The following is a 24,745-nucleotide window of genomic DNA, read 5'->3' on the forward strand; positions in this document are numbered from 1 at the left end:
TTGGATAGTTAACATAGTAGTATCATAGACGAGCACTCGTCAACAACTAGCATTCGAACGCAGCGACAGGAAGGTCTCTTTCTTCAGGTCATAAACCGCTAGAGAATGTATGGAGTGAGTAGTTTCCGCAGAAGACTAAAACCCGCCTATTTCTTTTGCCTTTATTATAACACTATGCATTCTAAAGTAGTTGAATTTTCTTGATCATGAAGCCAAATATCGAAACAGACCTACAACTGCTTTACTATTAACAACGTACGAAAAAACACAAAACCCAAGACGTAGCGTCCGAGGTAATCAGCTTGAACATTGATAAAACGAAATAGTTATGAAAATTATAGCGACTACAATATTCGGATACCTGAAACACACAATATGGAGGAAAAATAACTTATGTAAGGAAACCAAAGTAAGGATGTAGTACACAGCGTCGCATTTAACAAGCTCACCCAAAATATAAATGAAAAATTCATTCAAATAAAATTTGATTAAATACAATAGGTAATTAATGTCATGGGTACCGGTAGGTATGTCTTTCTTGTATCCCTGTTAATTAAGAAGATATAGTAATGACTTCATTACTTCTTTCAATGACACCATGTATTTTATTCGATGAATCATTTAACCACTTCAAGGTCTGTTCAAAATCTATCACAATGTATCATTTTAATGAAGAAAAATTCAGGAGTGCAAAAAATATAGAACTCATACTGTATGTACTTAATACATTCTGAAGGAAAATGACACTTTATAGCACTTTGGTACTTCTATTAAAATATAACATTCACACTTCCTGCCGAAAGTGGTGACCGTTGGAATTAATGAACAATTCAAATCTTTGGATGAATGACGTTCTAGATCGTTCTCTATTGCCTGCTGAATGGACGTAAAAGTATCAATATTATGTTGGTGCGTGTCCTCTGGTGTTGTTGGAATAGTTCGATAGTGTTCTCGATCGTTCCCCAAAGGAAAAAGTCTTGAGCGTAAGGTCAGGAGAACGAACAGGCCAATTAACTGGTCTGCCACATTAAATCCACCTACTATCAGGATATTTTATGTTCAGAATATGACCGGTTCTTAAAGAGTTATATGCTGGTCATCCATCATGCTGGTACCACGTAACCTTTCAGGAAGAACGGTTCTTAAGAATTTGGCATATCGTCTGCCATTCGAATCGTTTATTTTAGAAAGGGCAATAGTCCGAGTTTTTCAATTTTATAAGAGAGACAAAAAACTATTTAAATTAAGGAATTTTTCTCAACTCTTTGTATTGAATCTTGGAAAGGATACTAAAACACACTTTATACACACGAGTTTCAGATTTTTTAATAAAAAAAGAGTAGTTTCTATGGATTTTTCTTGAACATGTGCCTTTTCTAAACTAAACACAGGAACAATGAGAGTTAAAAAGTGGACATATTGTAATTCAGTGCTTTAGTGAAAAATAAGTGTACAAAATAGTGATAAACATGGAAAAAACCTCTTATTTTCACTTTTGGCATGAAAAACTTTACTCTGCAATACCCTGTGTTGTAGTTGGCCAATTCACAATGGTGTCATAGAAAGATTTTTCCTCTTCACTTACATATTTGAGAACTTCTTTAATGTCTTCAATTTTTTTCCATTAATAGAATTTTTCCTTCTAAAACTCCTTCGTACGGAAAAGTGATATATTATTACATTAGGCTTCTTAAGACGAAACATACTTTGATTCAGCGCATTGATATCAGCACTTCCTTTAACATTTCCTTCATCCATTTCAAAGTAGTATAGCTCAGAGATTTTAAAAACTTTCTCTTTTTCTCATTTTTGAATGACAATGTTTCACTAGAAGTTACATACTGTACTTTCTGAAATATTGAGGTCACCAGTTATCAAAATTCAATATGATGTTGCTGTCTGTTAACAACACTGTTTTAATTTTATCTCTTGAGCCTTCTTTTATCAGTGTTTCATATTTTTCTGTGGTGTACACTCTGTCTTTTTTTAATATCCTTTCTGATAACACCAAAAGTACGGTTATATAGTCATAGCAATGGAGTCGAGTTAGGAATGTGCTTTTTCTGAACTTATTGTGGCTGCTCCAATAGAGTATACTTTTAACAAAACATCAATTTCCACAAAAATGTGACTTGTATGGTAGACCTACATATTATACATTTTTAAAGCATCTTGATGAAGTTAAATGATTCATTGAATAACATGTACATAGTGTCATTTGAAGAAATGAAATGAAAAATGTTATGCAAACTTGTGACTAAAAGAAAAGAAATAATTTCTATTTCAAATCTACCCTTTAATAATTCCAAATAATAAATATAATTCCATCTAAAATATATCCTTAAACTGAAAATGATGTTTGAGTTGAAGAAAGCTGGTTATGGAAAAAAAAGACAACTTTCCATTACGTGTATGAGCACAGATGGAAACTGAACATGAATGGTTATCTGGGATACTGTGGACAGATGACGCCCACACTTCGGACTTGCAGTAAGTACGTACAATGTGAGTCCCACATTATTTTGCACTCCTGAATATGTTGTTTACTAAAATGGTAGACCTACATTATATACATTTTTAAAGCATCTTGATGAAAGTAAATGATTCATTGAATAAAATGTACATGGTGTCATTTGAAGAAATGCAACGAAAAATGTTACGCAAACTTGTGAAAATATATCCTTAAACTGGAAATGAATTTGTATACATTTTTAAAGCATCTTGATGAAGTTAAATGATTCATTGAATAAAATGTGCATGTTGTCATTTGAAGAAATTAAATGAAATGAAAAATGTTGCGCAAACTTGTGAAAATATATCCTTAAACTGCAAATGATGTTTCAGTTGAAGAAAGCTGGTTATGAAAAAAAGAGACAACTTTCCATTACGTGTATGAACACAGATGGAAATTGAACAGGAATGGTTATCTGGGATACTGTGGACAGATGACGCCCACACTTCGGACTTGCAGTAAGTACGTACAATGTGAGTTCCACATTATTTTGCACTCCTGAATATGTTGTTTACTAAAATGGTAGACCTACATTGTATACATTTTTAAAGCATCTTGATGAAGTTAAATGATTCATTGAATAAAATATACATGGTGTCATTTGAAGAAATGCAACGAAAAATGTTGCGCAAACTTGTGAAAATATATCCTTAAACTGCAAATGATGTTTCAGTTGAAGAAAGCTGGTTACGAAAAAAAGAGACAACTTTCCATTACGTGTATGAACACAGATGGAAATTGAACAGGAATAATTATTGGGATACTGTGGACAGATGCGCCCACTTTGCTTTCAGTGGTGGAGTGCATACTAGTGTCCTGCAATGTTAGAACATGAGCGGGGATATCAAGATACTACGAACTTCGCCCTACTCCATAGACATCCCAACAATACGTGAAAGTGAGGCATGTAAACTAAAATAACCGAGTCCATTGAAAACCGGTAAGAGGCCTTATGTTCGGTTCATGTTTGCCGAGTCTCTGTAGAACTGAAGCTCCCTTTGCGTTTGTTCAATATTTCCCCATCCTTACATACGTTCGGTACCATTGTCTTTAGTTCCAACTCTCCCTGCGTCTTTATGCTTTACCTGCATAAGGATATGAGGCACATATCTTGTGAAGTTACGCACAGTAATGAGTAGGCCTATAGGTAATTTTTCTTGTTATTAATATGGCTGAACATTCACACAAATATACGTATAAATAAATCATACAAAACATATTTTAAAAAGTATATGTTCAAAGTAACGACTAGTGCATGCAATGTTCAAACATGAGAGAGAAAACCAAGACATTGCAAACTTCGTCTTATTCCATATGACAAACTAATCGCAGATATGTGCTCAAATCCTTAAGCGATTTAAAATAGTGTCCTTCAATGTTCGAACATGAAAGAGGCAACCAAGACATTACAAATTTCGTCTTATTTTATATGAAAAACTAATCGTAAGGTCTATGCTAAACACGAAGGGATGGGAGTGGAATTCAGCCAATATTTTTATAACACAGTGAAACAAACACGACAGGCCTTCTTCTGCAGAGCGAACATTAACGAATGTCGAACTTCTTCAAAGTCGACTAGCTTGAATCGAACAAAGTGCTTGTAATATTTTCATCATCCGTATAGTCACAACTAATATTGTTACCGGGAAACTGTGATTTATTTGAATATTATGTGAAAAATGTAATTATAGCTATTTTCTTTCTATAATTGGTATAGTAACTACTGTCATGTATTTTAAAAACATAATGTGATGTACCTATATGTATATATATATATTTCTGTCGAAATTTAATATATTTTTGTAATAAAAATTACCTCTCCTTATAACTAAATAAAACCTCACAAGATTTGTTCTTAAATCCTTACTCAGCTAAAAGCATGAAGGGTTGGGAGAGGAGTGTAAGAGAGGCCAGCGAACTTCAAGGGCATAGATCATACAAGGGACAAGACCGAGTGAGCGAGACAGATCCGCTTCTTCAAAGCAGACTTCGGTTCTTGTCACGCTCGACAAACTTGAACCGAACGAACATAGAGCATGAAATGCACGACACTCACAATGGCTAATATGGACAACAGACAATTCACGTGTACCGACTAAATCCTAAGGTACATTCCATAACAGCTTAGTTTATCTTGACTGTTCAATTTGTATCGCAGTTATATTAATTTCAACTATGTCAACTTTATAATAATGCTATACTTAAAAATATTTATTTACTTTCACCTAATTTCTATTTTATGACAATCAATACGCAGCACAGAAATCGATAACGTCAGTGCCATATGTTTTCTGCATGACAAAGCTTTTAGGGAGAAGGAAGCGTGTAGAACTCCAAACATGTCATTGTAACCAACACAATGTAATTACTGAAACTGTAATGTTATACAGAACGCGTTTTCAAAGTAACTCTTATGTTTATCGTAACGCAAATTCATATACAGATTGAGCGATGGAAGTGTTCTTACTTCCTTTATGTGGAGATACGTTTATCAATTTTTGACGGAAATGTTTGCCACATAGTTGGCTCAGAAAAAATATTCAGCTTTAGTACGGAAGAAAAATATTACAATTTTAAGCTACAAAGTCTGGTTATCTTCCTCCATTTCACTATCTCTTCCGTTTCACTGCTTCCTCTTCCCTATTTTCCATTCCCACACATTTTGAAGGAAGTATTACTAGAAGAAAAGGCTTTTTATTATAGGCCTACTACTTTCGAGTGTCAACGCGTTCGACGAAAAATGCATTGGAAACAGTTCGAAAACTGACACATAAATGAAAATTATTCCCCTTCATAGTGAAAAGTTTATGTAATTTGTCCTCTGCTTTCCCTGTCTTTCCTAAGCGCTAGTCTCGTTTTAAGCTGATGTACATGGTGGCCCAAAAGATCAGAAACTTTTGAAATGGAGATTTAAGGAAGAGAATAAATACTTAAAATACATTTATTCATGCCTATTAATTGTACAGTGCATGCATTGATGGATTTCATCTCGATAATTATGTCCTGAAGATGGCACCCAATAAGTGACCACCATCTCTGCGCAGACATTCTTGCAGTCTCTTACGAACATTTTGCATTACTCGATCTAACATTTCAACAGGAATTTCGGCTATTTCTTCTCGGATCTTCGCTTTCAGTTCTTCTGTCGTAGCAGGTCGACTACTGTACATCTTGGTCTTAAGTTGACCCCACAAGAAGAAATCACACTCTGTTAGATCCGGGGATTTTTATGGCCATGAAATTTCACCGTTTTTTGGAATAACACGGTTGGCAAAGAACTGTCGTACAGCTGCCATCGATATTCATGCTGTGTGTGATGTTGCACAATCTTGCTGAAACCAGGTGATTTATGGAAAATTCTGAAGTTCGTGCGCAAAGAAGTTTTCCATCATGGCAACGTACCGAACAGAATTGACAGTGATCGCGCGCCCATCATCATCCTAAAAAAAAGTAAGGACCCATGACACCAGATGATGACACAAGGCACCACACGATAACTTTGTTGTTGTGTAGAGAATGCTGCTGTAGCTGACGAGGATCTTTATTGACGAATCCATTAAGATGGAAGTAGGCTTCGTTCAACATCCGCAGTTCATCAATGAAATTGTCGTCCTCATCATTTGTTCACAAAATTGTCGACACATTAGGTAAACGTTGGGTTTGATTTCCTGACTATCTGCAGCTGATAACCATGCGTGAAGAATGATAGACAGAGATGAAAATAGGCTTGGAAACGTTATCAGTTTGTGATCTGTTCACACTTATCTCAACGTAAACATGAACTATGCGTTTCTGAGGTTTGGCAACATCGCACTAGGTCGACTAGCTTCTGCTTCGCGTTTGACACAGCTCTTGGGCAATCTGAATTTTGTTTCTGGGTTTGTACATACGTCCAGAGAAACACAATTACTGAATATTCTGGCGCTTGGTATAGAAATGCTGATTTAAAGGGCATTTACACTATTATCATGATAATTGAATGTACAGTGACACAACTCTCAATGGTAGAAGACTCATTCTAGATTATCGGTCTCGTTTTTGGCGAAAAAATATAACAACATGCAGTTTATGAAGTATTACACCTATCAAAATTAAAATATATATATCGTAAAATTTTAGCTGTGAGATCGAGGGATAAGATAAGTTTGGAAGAGATACAAATGAAATCTCTGAAATTTCTGCTTGAAGTCACAAGAAGAAACCGATTAAAAACGTATAAAATGGGAACATATAAAAACAAAAGATATCAAAGCAATTCCTATGTTATTGGTCAAAGAGATACAACAATTTAGATTTTATTCATTGTTCGATACACTCTGTTAACACTTAGTGTAATCACTGAATAACTTTATGATATCTTTACTGTACCTGCAGGAACACAGTTACCATTTCAGCCTCGCAACATAATATATCTGGACCTAATCCTTGCAGAATCAGGAATCTAAACTACTGTTTAAAATGTGTTTTGTTTTTTGGTAAGACTTCATTAGCCCCAAGACAGGATCTCTGTCTGTAATAAAGAATAATTTACTTCGTAGGAACACAGTTACCAATTTCAGCCTCGCAACATAATATCTTTAGACCTAATCCTTGCAGAACCAATAATCTAAACTATTGTTTAAATTGTGTTTTGTTTTTTGGTAAGACTCCATTAATTTCAAGACAGCATCTCTGTATGTAATCAAGAATTATCAACCTCGCAGGAACACAGTTACCAATTTAAGCCTCGCAACATAATATCTCTGGACCTAATCCTTGCAGAATCAAGAATCTAAACTACTGTTTAAATTGTGTTTTGATTTTTGGTAAGACTTCATTAGCCTCAAGACATTATCTCTGTATGTAATCAAGAATTATTTACGTTGCAGGAACACAGTTACCAATTTCAGCCTCGCAACATAATATCTCTGGATCTAATCCTTGCAGAACCAATAATATAAACTATTGTTAAAATTGTGTTTTGTTTTTTGGTAAGACTCCATTAACTTCAAGACAGCATCTCTGTATGTAATCAAGAATTATCTACCTCGCAGGAACACAGTTACCAATTTAAGCCTCGCAACATAATATCTCTGGACCTAATCCTTGCAGAATCAAGAATCTAAACTATTGTTTAAATTGTGTTTTGATTTTTGGTAAGACTTCATTAGCCTCAAGATATTATCTCTGTATGTAATCAAGAATTATTTACGTTGCAGGAACACAGTTACCAATTTCAGCCTCGCAACATAATATCTATGGACCTAATCCTTGCAGAATCAAGAATCTAAACTATTGTTTAAATTGTGTTTTGATTTTTGGTAAGACTTCATTAGCCTCAAGACATTATCTCTGTATGTTATCCAGAATTATTTACGTTGCAGGAACACAGTTACCAATTTCAGCCTCACAACATAATATCTATGGACCTAATCCTTGCAGACCAAATAATCTAAACTCTTGTTTAAATTACGTTTTGGTTTTTGGTAAGACTTCATTAACCTCAAGACAGAATCTCTGTATGTAATCAAGTATTATTCACCTCGCAGGAACACAGTTACCAATTTCAGCCTCGCAACATAATACCTAGGTATCTCTGGACCTAATCCTTGCAGACCAAATAATCTAAACTCTTGTTTAAATTACGTTTTGGTTTTTGGTAAGACTTCATTAACCTCAAGACAGAATCTCTGTATGTAATCAAGTATTATTCACCTCGCAGGAACACAGTTACCAATTTCAGCCTCGCAACATAATACCTAGGTATATCTGGACCTAATCCTTGCAGACCAAATAATCTAAACTCTTATTTAAATTACGTTTTGTTTTTGGTAAGACTTCATTAACCTCAAGACAGAATCTCTGTATGTAATCAAGTATTATTCACCTCGCAGGAACACAGTTACCAATTTCAGCCTCGCAACATAATACCTAAGTATCTCTGGACCTAATCCTTGCAGAACCAATAATCTAAACTAATGTTTAAATTGTTTTTGGTAGGACTTAATTAGTCTGAAGACAGAATCTCTGTATGTAATCAAGAATTATTTACCTCTCAGGAACACAGTTACCAATTTCAGCCTCGCAACATAATATCTCTGGATCTAATCCTTGCAGAATCAATAATCTAAACTACTGTTTAAGTTGTGTTTTGTTTTTTGGTAAGACTTCATTAGCCTCAAGACAGAATCTCTGTATTTAATCAAGAATTAATTACCTCGCAGGAACACAGTTACTAATTTCAGCCTCACAACATATCACTGGACTTAATCCTTGGAGAACCAATAATCTAAACTATTGTTTAAATACTTTTTTGTTTTTTTTTTGTAAGACTGCATTAGTCTCAAGACAGGATATCTGTAAGTAATCAAGAATTATTTACCTCGCAGGAACACAGTTACCAATTTCAGCCTCGCGACATAATATCTCTGGACCTAATCCTTGCACGATCAGGAATATGAACTACTGTTTAAATTGTGTTTTTTTTTGTTTTTTTTTTTGTAAGACTTCATTAGCCTCAAGACAGGATCTCTGTCTGTAATCAAGAATTATTTACTTCGCAGGAACACAGTTACCAATTTCAGCCTCGCAATATAATACCTAGGTATCTCTAGACCTAATCCTTGCAGAACCAATAATCTAAACTATTGTTTAAATTATGTTTTGGTTTTAGGTAAGACTCCATTAACCTCAAGACAGAATCTGTGTATGTAATCAAGAATTATTTACCTCTCAGGAACACAGTTACCAATTTCAGCCACGTAACATAATACCTCTGAACCTAATCCTTGCAGAATCAATAATCTAAAGTACTGTTTAAGCTGTGTTTTGTTTTTTGGTAAGACTTCATTTGCCTCAAGACAGAATCTCTGTAAATAACCAAGAATTATTTACCTCGTAGGAACACAGTTACCAATTTCAGCCTCGCAACATAGGCCCTAATATCTCTGGACCTAATCCTTGAAGAACCAATAATCTAAACTACTTTTTAAATTGTGTTTTGATTTGGTAAGACTCCATTAGCCTCAAGACAGAATATCTGTATGTAATCAAGAATTTTTATAAATCAAGTATAAATTTCGAAGACAAAATATTCCGATTCATTGATTAATTTCCTAGAGATTAACGATGTGATAACGAATGCAGGGTTTTTGTGCAGTTCCATTCATAAGGCTGATGACAATGAAAGACGAATGCGGCAGGCGACACGCAAGTGATTAGCAAGGAAAAGCTCCTGCGGTTTGTTAGAGTGTCTCCGCGCGGCAAAAAGAACGCTTTATTTATAATAAACACTTTGCCCCACCACCGCTCTGACTTTGGTTAGCGGTTTGCTACTGTCTTAATGCACACTGTAGCAGGGGTATCCATTTCCCAAAATTTGTATTATTTACCAGATCTTGTGGGAACGCTGGAGGAAATACTTCCCGACAGACTATTTTTGTAATCAGGTCTAGCTGAATCGAACCCACACCTTAGTGAAGCCTCGGATTAACAGGCAAACATTACATCAGTGGCTTCGTCTTATCTTTCTCCCAATAATACGCTACTTACGCTCTTCCTGTTTACTTTTTCTCTTTTTTTACCTCTTTCCTATTTTTTCTCATTTGTTTCCTTCTTGTCCTTCTGCATATTCTTCTCTCCCTTCATATACTTCTTTGATTATAGTATTTCTCTTTATTTTTGCTTTCTTTCTTCCAACTACCGCGAGATTTCGAAACCACTATACTCCATACCAGGCCTGCCGAACATGTAAGTAGGGGAAATATGACGTCAGCCTCACTCCACTTCTATTGGGACGATCGACTTCAGTGTATGGCTGTTTACATTCTTTTCCCCTTGCAAGGCCCATCAGTGGTGGCACTATAATTTTCAAAAAGGATTGTAATAAATTCATTGCATTTATAATGCGTTATCTCGTTTCAAAATTTACAATTGTGCTAGATTTCCTGTCGGTAGGTTTTTTGAGACTTCTTTGCACCTAGCCTGCTTTAAATTTTCGAAAACTTTCCTCCTATCATCACCTACGGAGACATAAATTTATAGCATTTAAGTAATGAACCTTGAAAGTCACTATTAATTTCAATTCAAAGTGAACACAACGAGTGATGTCCTTAACTTAACAGTATATAAATAAATTATCAATATACAGTTCGTAATAATGAACTTACCCGAAAGTTTGTGCATTCCATAATTCTTAATATGGGCTTTGTTGAAATGTGGTTTAATACTCTTTCGTCTTAAACAACAAAATAATCATATTCCGATTTCCTTTGGAAGTAATATTTCTTCACAGGTTTAGATTTTACCATATTCCAGTTCTCTTCAAACTGAAGAACGCGTAGTGTATTTATTTATTATTTATTTATTTGGCTGGAGTGCGTTACAATGTTGAATGACAGCATTGACATCCGGTCATATATAGCTATCACTCACTTATCAACGTACAATTTATTTATCGTCCTATTATTAGTAAAACCAGTTAAGACCAATAATGCAAGTTTTATAAAAACAGGAATTAAAGCTTTATTAATGCACAAAAATTCATAATAAATTCTTCAAATAAAGTAATTGGTTTGTTGCCTGCATGCAACATTTCAGACTTATTCCATTTTAGTAGAATACAGAGCACAGAAAGACATGTCGGGGACTGTGTTTAACTTATTTTACACAAAAGTGGACTTAATCGGCTTTACTAGTAATAGGACGATATATACATGGGTAGACCTTCTTACATTATATGCACACATACATTTTAAAATTTATTTTACATGTCTTTCAACATATTTATTTCCCTCATTAATTTTTCTCTTACTTTCTAAATGTGTGTTCCTAAGGATTTTATTATCTGTTCATTTGTAATTCTTGATAGCGTATTGTATACCTTTCGCCGCGAGAATGAATGTTGATGCAAGCCGAGCGTAACTACAACGCTATGACAGCACTGCACTGGTAGGAAAGGTGGGTGGGGTAGAAGGGATGGTAAGGCAGTCGCTCTGAGGATCTACAGTTCTGCAGGTCTGCTCCATACGGTTACTCACCAACACTAGAAAATGGCAGGTAGTGAAATTTCCTCATCGTGTCACATTACGTGTCATTTTAATTTCACAGTTATTCATAATTTCCTACACGAAGGACAAAAGTAAATATTTCACAACAAGTAGTTTTAATGATTATGCACGCTATCTTAACTACACGGAAAACAGATGACCTCTGATGAAATTTGCCATATCGTCAGCATATTCATAGAATACAACCACAATGTACTCTTGATCACGTCCCTTCCCTAGCTCATCTTAGACCAGAATCGTCCCGATTTTTTCCTCATGATGTTCCGGCTATTAATCACATGCCAAGCATTCTATCCTCCTCTCTACGAATTCTCAACTCCGGCCTTGGTTGACGGTGCTGGATTCTGTCGCCTGGCTAACCCAGCATTCAGTTAGATGTTGCTATCACAGATAGATTCACATATAGAGATTGAAAGTAGCAAAGTTGTTTTTCCGTCTCTCGTACCCTCTTTTTCATTTACATAACAATTATAATAAATACACTAATTCTCAACCTCGACAGCTACCTATGTTAGCTTATATTATATTTAGTACTTCTAGGAGTCTCCGAAGTTTACGCCAGAATTTTACGCATGCAGTAAACTGTCGATTAAGTGGGATGTTTATTATCTAGGACGATCAATAGTAAAATCCAATTCGTGAATAATGTTTTTAATGTGCTGTAGATTTATTATTAAAACCATGTTTTCACTTCAAATTTTCAAAATCATCCTACATAGTATCCAAAACTGCATGTCCTTAACCTACAAAACACTGGAATAATCGTGATACTACCGCGATCATATTATATCATCTAATGAAACGTTGCATTTGACCTTTCTGCAACTAGAGAAAAAATTACGAGGAATTCAATCTCGATAGTCCCTTCCCTATAAAAAATACACTGATGGCTGTATATCCTGTTTTTAGCGTACGGTATTTACAATGCTAATGATTAAAGAGATAATATTCACCTTCAACAAAGTTCCTTTTTTATTTATATATTTTTTTTATTCGTGCACCTCTTTCTCAAAGTTCTCGTTTAGATTCATGAATATCCAATTTACTAGTATCTATATTCTGCATACTGCAGATTTCCCATCCATCTCTTAAGGGGAATCGCTCAGTATTATACAAGTTTACGCTATTATTTATTGTAAATTCAATTAAGTTATAAGGCAAGAAAATACTGAATTATATTAAATTATACTAGGTTACACAAAATAATTATAAATATAATTTTGACACGCACAGAAAACCAACAGAGATTTATCCTTCGAAGATGTGGAAAAATTCAAATATCTTGGAGCAACAGTAACAAATATAAATGACACTCGGGAGGAAATTAAACGCAGAATAAATATGGGAAATGCGTGTTATTATTCGGTTGAGAAGCTCTTATCATCCAGTCTGCTATCAAAAATCTGAAAGTTAGAATTTATAAAACAGTTATCTTACCGGTTGTTCTGTATGGTTGTGAAACTTGGACTCTCACTCTGAGAGAGGAATATAGGTTAAGGGTGTTTGAGAATAAGGTGCTTAGGAAAATATTTGGGGTTAAGCGGGATGAAGTTACAGGAGAATGGAGAAAGTTACACAACGGAGAACTGCACGCATTGTATTCTTCACCTGACATAATTAGGAACATTAAATCCAGACGTTTGAGATGGGCAGGGCACGTAGCACGTATGGGCGAATCCAGAAATGCATATAGAGTGTTAGTTGGGAGACCGGAGGGAAAAATACTTTTAGGGAGGCCGAGACGTAGATGGGAGGATAATATTAAAATGGATTTGAGGGAGGTGGGGTGTGATGATAGAGACTGGATTAATCTTGCACAGGATAGGGACCGATTGCGGGCTTATGTGAGGGCGGCAATGAACCTTCGGGTTCCTTAAAAGCCATTTGTAAGTAAGTACAGAAAACCAACAAGCGGGAGAAAGTAATCAACTGTAGCATATGACATAATAGCCCTACAACACGTTGTGCCGCATGGAACGCTCCTGCCACATAACGGTAAAACTTCGCATAAGATATCCCTATTCCATTACGATTACGTTGGAAAATGAACCTGGGTCGCCCAGATGAAAGACTAACGCGCTAACGCTGAGTCGCAGACGTGTAGCAGTTCTTCAACTACTCCCAACTTTCAATAGTAGGTTACACACTATTTCGATACCTCTAGAAATTTCAATCAGTTGCAACTAAAAATTCATTTTAACAGCTGTGCAGAAGAAAACACATACAGAATGATTATGTGGTTTTGTCAGTATGCTGGAAGGCGAGAGGGCTATTAACAGGAAATGTGAATTTAGTTTTTCCATATTTTGCACAATTTTAAGCACTTAAAAATATAGTTCTGCAATGTTTATAAATGGAAACTTCACTATACGATAAGTTACACTGAGACCAGCTAAAATAGACAATTACTAAATTAAGAATTGGTCAAGAGTTTACTTTCTTTACAATGATTAATTTATTTCATTACCTGGATATTGATCTGATGCAATTGGGTTACTAGATCTGAAGAATAAAACACCGACACCATTTGACGGACTCGCCTGCATGTAAAACATGTGGTTTCTTAGACACGCTGAAACACCAAATAACAAATTGTAGAACTGCAAAAACGACTTGGGACGGAGCGAAACACCTATTGCAGCAGATACTCGTATAGCCTACATCACAATTAAATGCTAAGCATCAAACTCTCTTGTTAGTAGACCCTCCAACTGAAAATGCAGTTTTCGTCAAGGTTTGGCTTGCTGCAGGATTTCTACATTATCAACTGACGGCATCATTACACACAATGGAGGAGTTCTTGAAAATGCTCACAACAGAACGCCAAAAATTTGAGCAAAAGTGCAACGCCATGAACACCCAGAATTTACAGGAACTAAAATCATTGCACCTTTAAAACAAGTACATTCAAGGTACAAGGTTATACCCTGTTTCAAGTGTTTGTTTTATGTTTTTTTTTCTGAATTTTATTCTTCAGTGTATTTAGTGTACGTATGGTGTGAATGAATAATTAGGGTATTTGTATGAAAAAAAAAAACTAATTAAAAAAAAAAGAACACAGAGGAAGGTATACAGCTACAAAGTGATACGTGGACCCAAATTTTATTAGTCGTGACAGAAGACGAAAATAAAGAAAATGAGATATGTTCCATCATGTTATTATTAGTATTCACCACAGCTCGTTTAAAGCAATACAAATACGTAGTGAGTCGATCGACCATTCCAAAATTTGGTAGATTTTTTAGTTGAGTGCTCTAAAATTGAGGCTTCAAGTACGCAAAAATTTTTTTCATAAGTTATGGTGATTAACATATAAGCTTGGAAATTAATTTTACTTTACGAATTATGATCCTTTATGTTTGTGGTGTTTAAATTCAATTTTCAGTGAAATATTAATATTGTGTTACGAAAGAACACCATTTCTATACTTACATTCTGTGAAATATAACGTCGGTATTCATTCATAATTTAACTGTTTATCAAGAACCTACAATGATAAATTGAGTGCATGATTGATTAATTTATATCTGATATGAAATTAATTTGTTTTATTTGTTTCGATATATTGCACATTGCCTGTTATGTCTAAGTCCATTTAAATATTTGACGTACCTGTTTATATGCTGCATGTATTTTATTGATATAGAGCCAGTTAAAAATAATAAAAATTAAAAAAAACGCGCTTGTAAGAGATCTCATGCAAGGAAAAAAATCTTCATTTTCTAAACAAAAATAAATAAATAGGCTACATAGCTTGCAAGCATTATCTACTAGGAAATATTTCTATTTACATTTATTTTGTTAATGACGAGGCACCACATCTCTAATGTATTGACATAACATTTTGAATCACCCGGTACTTTTACAAATAAATGTTTCCGGCCACGCACAGAGTAAATGGAAGCAGCGTTTCGCAAATTGCCGATACAATTACTATTAACCGTCGCCAGCTGGTTACCTTATAACCCTAAACCAGACGCTTTGGACACAACAGCCGCTATCGGAATAACTGAATGAACCACGTTGCATTGGTTTATTATCGAGACGAATTACAGAAGTAAGAGATTTTCTGTTCTGTGCTCAAGTAGTTGGTGAGATAAGAAAGCCTAGCTATGCATGAGAAGATACGTTGTTGTGATAATCTCTAAGATGAGGAATTTCGAGACGACGACGACGACGACGACGACGACGACGATGATGAGGAGGAGGAGGAGGAGGAGGAGAAAGTGTGCTTTTTATGATTGGAGAAACGTGAGGAGGCTACTTCGTAAAAATCTTAGTACTGTTTTTGTTGACCAAAAATTTAATTTGGTCCCTTCGGATTTGTATATGGATCTCTCTTACGGAAAGCACACTTTTCAGCTACTCGTTACACTAAACAAACGGAATGAAAGAGTTTAACGTGGAACGTTTATACTCCAGTGTCAAATGAATTAAATTTTACGAAAATTCTGACGTCAGATAGAGAGGCAAGTACTTACCTATAACAAACGGAATGAAAGAGTGTAACGTGAAACGTTTATGCCCGAGTGTCAAATGAATTGAAGGGTTAGCTAGAAGAAGGGCGTAATTCGAATTAGGGGGTATATCCGTGAAATGCCTGTATGCGTTCTTTGGGGGCGATTCTACCAACCACCACAATCTTATGCCTCTACCTCTAATAGATTGGAATAGAGAGATATTATTGAATTGCGTCCGTCTTCCATCTCACTACTGTGGTTCGAGGACCGGCGAAGGACTGCAAGGGTGTTCGCGTTGTCTGACAAATGTTCTGATCTATCCTATCTTTCGCCTAATGGAACCGAATATAACCTTCCTGATGTTGAAAGTATCAGTGAAAATGAATTACATACGGGAAGGTAGAAAACGGAGACAGTTTAACAAACTATGAAAGAATAATCTAACTAGCAAGAGACGACGAATTTACGGAAAAGCTGTTTTTCTGAACAGACGCATGCGACGTACGAGATGCGAGGCCCGCCTCGCACAAATCTAGACTACACGAGAGATAGTGAGTGGTTTCTATAGCTGCGAGGTGCGCAGACCTCGCATCTCGCAGTTATAGAAACCACTCACTATCTCTCGTGTAATCCAGATTTGTGCCAGGCGGGCCTCGCACCTCGCACGTCGCATGCGTCGGTTCAGAAAAACCGAAGTTTTACACAAGTAGATCAGGAAAAATGGTGAAAGAAATGCAGTATTACTATTGTTTTTGTCAATGGAGAATGAATATAAGGTACTAATAATATAGGCGAATGCAGTGCTATAAAATGTTAGATCCAGGCTATCAGTCATTTAGGAACGACCATATTTCTGACAGGTTAGCAGCAAAACATTTAACCCAGCTGCTCCCAGAAGAAATATGAGATGTCTACAGAGGAACAAACCATTTTCCATTGAGGATTTTGGGAAACTGGAATAAAAAACTAACAGAATATATTTCTTATGGGATATTTGGAGAGGAGGACCATTAAGCAACGTCAAACAACTGTAAAACCACAGCACCGAGAATGTTCTTGGGTATACAGTATCATGACAGAAGAATTTTTATGCAAGTCCTTCATTCTGTCATTGTTTAAAATATCTAAGAAACGAGTGATATCTGTACAAAATATAATGAAACTAGGTGATACTATAATGACAGATATGAGAGGAAAACACTCCAATAGGCCTCACAAGATTCTAGATATTGTTTATGTTAGGTTATTAGAGCACTTAAAGTAGCATAGTGTTTGTAAGCCTATATTCTAGGTACTTTCAGTTAAAATGATAATGTGAAATAAGTGGGATTAATTATTTTTAATGCTGTGATAACAATTTAGTAAACGAACATATCAAATATATATTCTTTTTGCAGAACATATATTGTAAATATCTTCAGTATTGTAGTATAGCCCTATATCTAGCCTCTCCTATAGAAATATAGAAAAGTTAACAGTATTGCAGTATTTTCAAACCTATTCTATGGAACAAGGGCGTAATTAAAAAAAATTGAATGCTTAGTTCTCGTACAATATTTAAACATTAACCATGGAACTCACTGTAATCGAAAAAGAACGTATTATCCTACAATATATATGAATAGTGTCATATTCCCGCAAGAGATGCAGGGTACAGACAGTTTTTGTTGATTACCTCAAAATTATGTTTTCTGAGTTACGCCCTTCTTCCAGCTAACCTCTCAATTATATATTACGAAAATTCTGACGTCAGCTAAAGAGGCAAGTGCCTGTAACAAATTAGCTACATATACTAACTGTATTGTTTCGAAATTAAGTTTTTGTAATCTTAACTAGGCAATACTCACTAACATGACACAGTGTTTTGTGTGCACGGCTTTATGTAGTATGTCACGTGGTAATATACAAATTCACGGAAGGAAAGGACTTCACTCTTTCCAAGTACCTACTGTTGTTACTTAATGCAACATTGTAAGTATGTTCACGCAACTTGAAATTAATATGAGTAGCTAGTTATTTTGACTTACATTTATCTACTTGCCATGGGGATCTATGTTAACAGTTGGAGGGGCAAATTCGATATGTAAACATTAAGAGTTCCTTGGTAGATGTTAGATTAAAATCCCAATATAACTTTCGTAAGGTAACGTTTGCGAAACAAAACAAAAAAATTGTTCTTCATAGGATCCCTGTAATTGCGTGAAATGTTTATGCTCCCTGTTGGGTGTTATTGTGGTATTTAGATTTTTAAGAAATTGGTTCGGTTCTACTTATATGGATTGTGAATAAGACTAAAAGTGAAATAAATTTAATTAAATTTGTGGTGTTATTATAGATTATTTTTTCTTTATTCATTTACCTATTTATTGATTTACTTATTCACTGATTTACTTATTTATTAATTTAATTATTTATTGACTTACTTTTTACTTATTTATTGATTTGCTTATCTATCTATTTATTTATTTATTTAGCTATACCAAATATCTATCATGAATATCGTGTGAACGGTTAATTTGCAGGCCAATGTATAATAGAGTTTTTTTTCTCCTTTAACTTTGGACTTTTCACCTGTAAATTATTGACGATCACTTTTGAAACATTCTATGTATGTATGTATGTATGTATGTATGTATGTATGTATGTATGTATGTATGTATGTATGTATGTATGTATGTATGTATGCATGCATGCATGCATGCATGTATATGTACACACTGTATATTATTTAGTATTGTAGAGATTGGTAATTAATACCTATTGAGATATTTATAGATTTTAATAATTCGAGTTCAATTCCAAGACTCTCTTTTAGACTAAGGAAGTTTTATCATCACAGTACTTGTAACTAAGGCTTATAAAGAAAGTTTTACAACACGTATGTTGCTGATTTTTACATTCATTGTAAACACTCAAGTGTTTTATCAGTAATATCTTTTACCTCTCGGGTTCATAGAGTGATTGGTGATGTCGGCAGGGTGCCGAACCTCCAAGACAAAAGAGGACATCCAAATAACGGACACAAGCATGCAGTAAGCGAGATTAAAATCCATAACCGTGACTTCCATGTATCATTAAAGCTGCACCTTCCTCGTTGAGTACTCGATGGTCGACAATAACAATGCTTCAAGTATAATTATTTGGTACACCCCTGGGTCCGGGTCCAACGCCGCGGAGACGACCCACTAACAAACCAACTGCGTTTGACTAATAATTTAAATACGGCGAAGCAGAGTTCCCTTGCAGGAAAGAATGAAAGAAAAGACTGAAACTCTCGTGGTTTTGCGGTGTTGTCGGCAGCCGAAGGAGGTAGAGGGGGTGCTACTGTGGCGAAGTCTTTCCTATCCGCAGCTAACTGAATGTTTTAATGGATCGTTAGTCACCTCCACCACCTCCTCCTCCTACTCTCAACTGTGTCGCGGTTTTTACTATTTTCTTATCCCCACACGCTTTTTCACACTTGCCTCCCCCGCTTTCTTTATTCGATATTTTCATTCAGGTGACCACAAAATAGAAGTAAAGGGGGAACTAGGAGAAGGAGTGGGGAGGATTTTTATCCATGACCTACCCTATGTCTCTCTAGTGGTTTACCACAAGGGATGCAGCTTCAACACCCCCGCAAAACCACCAGACGATGTGGGTGTGAAGAGAGGCTCAATTACTGTGTCTGTTGATATTAGAACTGAACTTCAGAGTACTACAGCCCGTCAAAACGGCATCTATTTCAACAAGTGCTCTAAATCAAGGCACAGGAATACTCTTCGGCTTATACAGAGTGTTAAAGTTGTTTATAAAATACGTTTTTCCTTTAGTTTGAAGGTAAAAGAATAATACAAATAGAGAACGAACCATTCAGAAGTATCATTTCTTTAATTCGCAAGTATTATGAAGCTAAAAATGTGCTGTGAACTCCTTAGTTGCTTCGTACAGACATTTTTTTCTATTTTTAACTAGAAAATTACATTATTCTTACGCAATTATCACAACAATTATTACAAATCACACCACTTCCAGTGACTTAATTATTTGCAGTTCAGTTTTGCATCCTAATTTGCAGGCTTGGAGAGTTTACAACACATTTAAAAAAATGTCGCCTTTTGCTTGAGTACACTTGGCCGCACGCTTGTGAACGGCACTCGTTGCTCTACGTAACTGCATACGGCTATTTTTTATTTCCGTAGCGCTCGCGGTGGCTGCTGACTGCACGCTGACCAAGATCACGCGTTCACAGCAAAGCGTTCCAATAACGAAACGTAACTCTGTAAATATTGAGAATAGGACCCATGTTTGTATGACATTTTTTGCTCAGAATGTCTTCGGAAATAAGCTCCGTAAAGGACGGTAAATCCTCGTGAATCATCCTGTATGTCGGTGTCTTACATTCGACCTCCAGAGATTTGCAAAATCACAGTATTAGAAGTTCATGCCAAATCGACTTCTTCTCCTATAGGCTACTGTATAAACAAACTCATCGATAGACGAACCGATTTTGAGTATGGAAATTTTTAATACTTAGAAATTATAAATATTTGAATATGTCTTATATATAGGGTAAGTGAAGGTATTAACGCCGATCAGGTTATAACGTCATCCAATATTTTATAATTAGTTACAGTAGAGCGTCTCGTTTAGGCACAGTGAAAACGTAAATAAAATGCAGGTAACGTGTGAGGCTAGGACGAGCCGTACGATAAACACGAAGGATGCGGAGCATTAATTGAAATTATATTTTCCAAAAACACACAAAAAAAGAACACAAATTGCATAACGTTATCATATACACATTTAACAAACAAGCAATTGTGGCGTTGAAATAATTCAATATAACAAATCAAATTTTGCTACTTACATGATATTGCTTTCAAGCAGCATTTTTACTGTCATGAATTTCATTCTCTGTAGAAGTAACATAATATCACCGTCTTCTGTGGCCAAATTAACAAAACTACAGTACTGTAGGCGTAATTATGTTTAGGAAATAGTGTTGTCACTTCAGACCAATATACTGTAGTTTTGTTAATTCGGCCACAATGGTGATGCTATGTCAGTCATACAGAGAGTGAAATTCATGACCCTAAAAAAACATTGCTTGAAAGCAACATCCTATAAGTTGCAAAATTTGATTTATGTTGAATTATTTCAACGTTACAATTGCTTGTTTGTTAAAACGTGTAAATAAATAAATAAATTATGGTTTATTTAACGACGCTCGCAACTGCAGAGGTTATATCAGCGTCGCCGGTGTGCCGGAATTTTTGTCCCGCAGGAGTTCTTTTATATGCCAGTAAATCTACTGACATGAACCTGTCACATTTAAACACACTTAAATGCCATCGACCTCCGCCGGGATTGAACCCGCAACCTCGAGCATTGAAGGCCAGCGCTATAACAACTGCGCTACCGAGGGCGACTTAAAACGTGTACATGGTAACGTTATGCAATTTGTGTTCTTTTATTTTGTGAATTTTTGGAAAATATAATTTCAATTAATGCTCCGTCATAAATATTGTAACTAAAATCCTGTGCATCCCTCGTGTTGATTGTACGGCTCTTCCTCCCCTCACACGTTACCTGCACTTTCTCTACGTTTTCACTGTGCCTAAACGAGACGCTCTACTGTACGTGAAAATCTGTGTTGGCAGCCTCCTAGCCAGAGAAGTGTGGTGCTTAGAGAAACCTTTCTTAAATATCTGGAACCAACAATGAAACGGATTTCTGTCTTTAGTGTGAGTTTAACAACCTTGAACAAGTTTGGGCTTGAGCTCTTTTTCCAATGACGTGAATATTGTATTCTGCATAAAGTAAGTCCAGATAACCGAATTTCAAATATAGTGAATGATGAAATGTTATGAAACATAAGTTTATGTGTGTTCTTAAGTTTGGTGAAGTAGTGGTGGTTTAAAATTTATAATACGTTATGCTAATTAGGTCTATTCGTTTAAAATAGAATTAGGTAATAACGCCATCTCGCTGCGAGAATGTATGTAGTAATGTAGTATGTAGTAATAGCAGTTAGTTTAATCGTCTCTAAATTAAGGATAATTGACCGGATTTGGGTACCACGAAACCTGCGACATGAGTAGCACAAAGAAAACTGGACTCTTCACTATGTGAAGACGATTTGCACCACCCAATGACAGTGCCTTGATTGAATTTTTGAAGTTATGCAGTGATGAGTACTGAGACTTTTTTGTCCCTAATCATTTACAGTTGTTTAATTCTATAACATAATCTTAAGTTTCTCACTTTTGCTTATAAACATGTTTCTTTCTTCTAAAAAATAAGTGGCGTTGTTACCTTCACTGCAGGTAATAGCGCCCGCCAGTATGCGTCATACGTTTATTTAGTTGTATTGTTGTAAAACCTTGTCACAATTACAACTTTTGAAACGTACATTCCATAGGAAAGCCTACAAATGATGAATATCTAAAATACCAATATTATTGTCCGCATTTCTGGTCAGTTGTAACCAATTTTTTGAATTGATGGCTTTAATACATTCACTTACCATATCTAACATATTTAAGGAATTGCAAATTATAGAGGTATAAGTGGTTTAGCTACGACGGCAAGAATTTTCGGTAAAGTTATAGCTTTTGAACTGGTCAAAGTAGGCCTAATACAGTAGGTCTATCAATGTTTATTGCTTGCGTACCCGAAAAATACATTTTCTTTATCCTCGTACCCGAAATTGCATTGCAATTGTATAAGAAATAACGAAAGACTATGAATTATGTATAAAAAATAAAATTATTATTATTATTATTATTATTATTACTTTCAGACTAATATTATTATTATTAATATTATTATTATTATTATTATTATTATTATTATTATTATTATTATTATTATATTAGTTATTGACGCAATTATATTAATAGTAGGCCTAATGATTAAATGGTGAAATGCACTGAAACTTAATTGGCTTTAACTTTTCGAGTTAAATTTCCTTTAGGTAATGATGTTTTAGTAGTAGTTTGGGGAAATTGGCTCTTATAGATATTTGTCTAGACCAGACATGTTCAGCGCGGACATTTCTAGCCTTTAAACGAGGTGCAACAGTGACGCAGAATCTCAGAATCGTATGCAGGCACACGCTTAAAAGATACTCTACGTCACCTCATTTAAAGGCTAGAAATACCCGCGCTAAGCATGTCTGGTCTAGACGTATTAAGTTTATATGTAGACAAATCTGACGTTTTCAGGAACAATTTAAAATTCATTAGGCCCAATCCATTAGTTTTTACTTAATTATAAGCAATTATCTTATATCACATTATATACAGGGTGTATCAAATATGTCGGAAAGCTCCAAGGAATTGATAGAGAACTCTAAAACGAGCAAAATAGTTCATATAAACATATGGTCAATTTCGCTTAGTTTTTTTAGTTAGGCCTACAGACATTGTTTATAGTGTACATAATAGGCCTGTCTGTGATTATAAAGTTTAATTTACAACTTACAATACTTTTTCTCCTCATACAGAAACTTCTAATTTCTACAGAAAGTGCTCAAAATGGTCGCCACCATGAGCTCTAATACAGGCTTCTGTGCGCCGCATCATCGACTGCCTTACTCTCTCCCATATTCCAGGCGTCTGCCGTATCTGTTGACCTCCTTCTTCAGGTCGCTGGCGAAGAATTTCCACGTTATCAATAGGTTTGGAATACACAATGCCTTTAAATGACCCCATAAGTAGAAATCCAAAGGACTGAGATCGGGAGAATGAGCAGACCACGATGTCGGTCCCTCACGACCAATCCGTATATTAGGAAATCGTTGATTTAAAATTGCTCTAGCAGCAAGAGCAAAATAAGGCAGTGCCCCATCATGCATGAACAACATGCACTGAATTAAGTTCAGTGGAACTTCTTCCAACAAAACATTTAAGACAACTGTCATCGGGTGGCTTTGAATACAAAACAAATCAACAACTTGAATACAGAAGAAAATTACATGTGGCTTGTTTATCATCACAAATATTATGTACACCACAAACAATGTCTGTAACTAAAAAACTAAGCGGAATTGACCATATGTTTATATGAACTTTTATGCTTGTTTTCAGCTTCTCTATCAATTCCATAGAGCTTTCCTACAAGGTTTGATACACCTTGTATAATTCAAGATCGCTTTATTAGTATCGAGGAAGTAATGCACTAATTGTCTTTAATTATTCCCCTGTCACGAAGTAGGCGTTTCGTAAATGATATCTTTCGTCCAACACATAAAATAAGTAATATGAAAAAAATTTCTTCATCCATCATAGATCGAATACCACGCTGAGATCCAGATCTGGGAGCACGTCATTTCGTACTGTACACGTTTTTATGCCGTTCGTCTACCCGTTAAGATTCCGTTACCGTGGTAAAAGATTTGTTCCGACACTAACCTGCCTCAACAGGAATTCTCGACTGTTGTAGATAATAACAGACTGCAGAATGCATTGTGGTTTCATGTACGAATCGTTTAAATGAGCTCTCGAGTCAGCATTGCCTGTCCTCCAGTGACAAGATAACCCTCGAAAAAAGTATGTAGAAATAGTGCCAACTAGTCACTCATAACGAGTGCACCTCAGCACATGTGTGGACTTCGGTCCTACGTTCATAGACATCTATGACGTAGTGCAGAGGGCGGCCACTGGAGGGAACCCAAGAGTTGGAGCTTAATCTGAGACGATTCTGTCCGACGCCGGAGTGGTATCCGGTGTGGCTTAGTGGAT

The sequence above is a fragment of the Periplaneta americana genome, chromosome 16 (assembly GCF_040183065.1).
Source record: "Periplaneta americana isolate PAMFEO1 chromosome 16, P.americana_PAMFEO1_priV1, whole genome shotgun sequence".
Taxonomy (NCBI): Eukaryota; Metazoa; Arthropoda; class Insecta; order Blattodea; family Blattidae; genus Periplaneta; species Periplaneta americana.